This window comes from Sinocyclocheilus anshuiensis, unplaced genomic scaffold (assembly GCF_001515605.1).
Source record: "Sinocyclocheilus anshuiensis isolate Anshui unplaced genomic scaffold, SAMN03320099.WGS_v1.1 scaffold18, whole genome shotgun sequence".
Lineage (NCBI taxonomy): Eukaryota > Metazoa > Chordata > Actinopteri > Cypriniformes > Cyprinidae > Sinocyclocheilus > Sinocyclocheilus anshuiensis.
Window position 1 is genome coordinate 1277667 of NW_015546047.1, and position 1925 is coordinate 1279591.

The 1925-nt window shown below is 39.2% G+C and overlaps 1 pseudogene; it reads right to left on the minus strand.

Annotated features, from left to right (window-relative positions):
- The window catches only part of LOC107699000 (peroxisomal N(1)-acetyl-spermine/spermidine oxidase-like), an 8872-nt pseudogene that overhangs the window by 4218 nt on the left and 2729 nt on the right, over positions 1–1925 (minus strand).

Sequence of the window (1925 nt, forward strand, 5' to 3'; positions counted from 1 at the left end):
TTGAGATACTGGATTTTTGACTTTCATGAGCTGTAAGCTCTAATCATCAAAATTAAAACAAAAAAACGTTTGAAATGTTTTACTTTACATGTAATGAATCTAGAAAATAGGAAAGTTTCACTTTTAGAAATAAGTTACAAAAAAAAAAAGAACTTTTTCACGATATTCTAATTTTGTTGAGATTCACCTGTAATATAAACAATCAAACACTTGTACAAGTTATTAAGAAGTTACCTTCTTCCCTCTGCATTTATCTTTAGGAGGAAGAGGTGACGCTAATGCCTTGTGTGCTTTCACTCCATCAACACCATCAGGAATAAATGTGTGAGGAGCCGCGGACGTGAGAATCAGAACCCCATCTGGAGATCAGCGTCTTTGAGACCTCTGGCACTGACCAACCTGTGAAAGACCTGAGCAACCTTCAAAGACATAAACAGAGTTTGTCAGCATTTTCAGATTATTACTGCCATTTACTGATAACCACATATTTTGCAACACGTTCCAAACTCTACCAACAAATTATAACGGTCCCAGCCTTCTTAGAATAGGTTCATACAACATTTGAATAGTCTACAGTAGAATGTCATCTATCAGAACACTGCCCAAATGCTTCAGAGATGTTGAAGGAGAGAATCTGCTTCTCACTGTTCTCTCCAAAACTGCCCATAGTGGTTTGATAGTATTCATATCAGTTCAGATTTTGAAGTTCATCTTGGTACTCCAACTCTCCATGTTTTATGATCATAACATCTTTTTGAACACCTTTTTCACATTTTAGCATTGGTGTCTGTGATTAAATGTCTAGCAACTGCAACTCTTTCATGGATTTTGGCTGTGTGAAGTTCTGTGTGGTTGGTTTTTGTGGAAAAAGGTTCTTCAAGGTGGATATAGAAATTTGCCGTTACTTTGCATCAGTAGTCCTGTGTTGTCTGAGAACAATCCTTCTTAGTGTTCAACAGTCCCTATTATTCACTTTTGGTTTTCGCCCACTATTCTATTTTATTTATTCCAAGCAAAAAATAATGACTATGAATCTGATACATTTTTACCATGACTGTCATTCATAATGTAATTCACTGCAACATTAGTTTGTATACCAAAAAATGGATCACAGTGCAGCCCCCAAAAACACAAATTAAATTGTTGTTATTTTTTTAACCAATATTTAACCATGGTAAAATGATCATATGTCATATATTTCATCATTTATGTTACTATACCTTACACAGATATCTCCTATTTCACTGTCCTGAAGATTCTCCATATACAGAGCTTCTCTACCTGTGATCCAGCCGCACAGAGCCGTGGGATGACGGGCCACTGTATCAAAACCAGTGATCTTCTTGAACCACGTCTTTTTCCAGGCTTCTCCTTCAGACAGAGACTCATAAACATCTTTATCTTCAGGCCCCTCTTTCCACACCACCTGCACCCCGGCACAGTCATCTGGCCAGAAACTCTTCTCAAAAAACAAGAATATTTTATCTACTATCCCAAAGCCGAGATTCTCAATCGCAGACAGCTTTGTTGATGGTAAGGGCGGTTCAAACATGGTTGAGACTTTGTCTTTGAGAACCCCGAGAGAAACGGTGACAATCACATGGTCTGCCTCAAAGCTCTGTCCATTTTCACAAACGACCTGAACAGGATACCTTTGGTTTTCACAATGGCCTTTTCTGACCAAATCCCATCGGATGCTCTTGACAGGTGCACTACACTGGATGGATCCTGAAGGTAGATCTGTCAGGAGCACATCTAAGATTGCTCGATAGCCACCGGGTCCCAAAGCGTTAAAAAATCCTCCCTCTAAAGCAGTGTAATAGCTAATCTGAGATGCAGACACCTCATAGAGGCTAGAGCAAGCCTCGTCTGTGCATTCAGTCCTCTTGCACCATTCAAAAACTTGCTGGCCGTCTTCTTTCCCT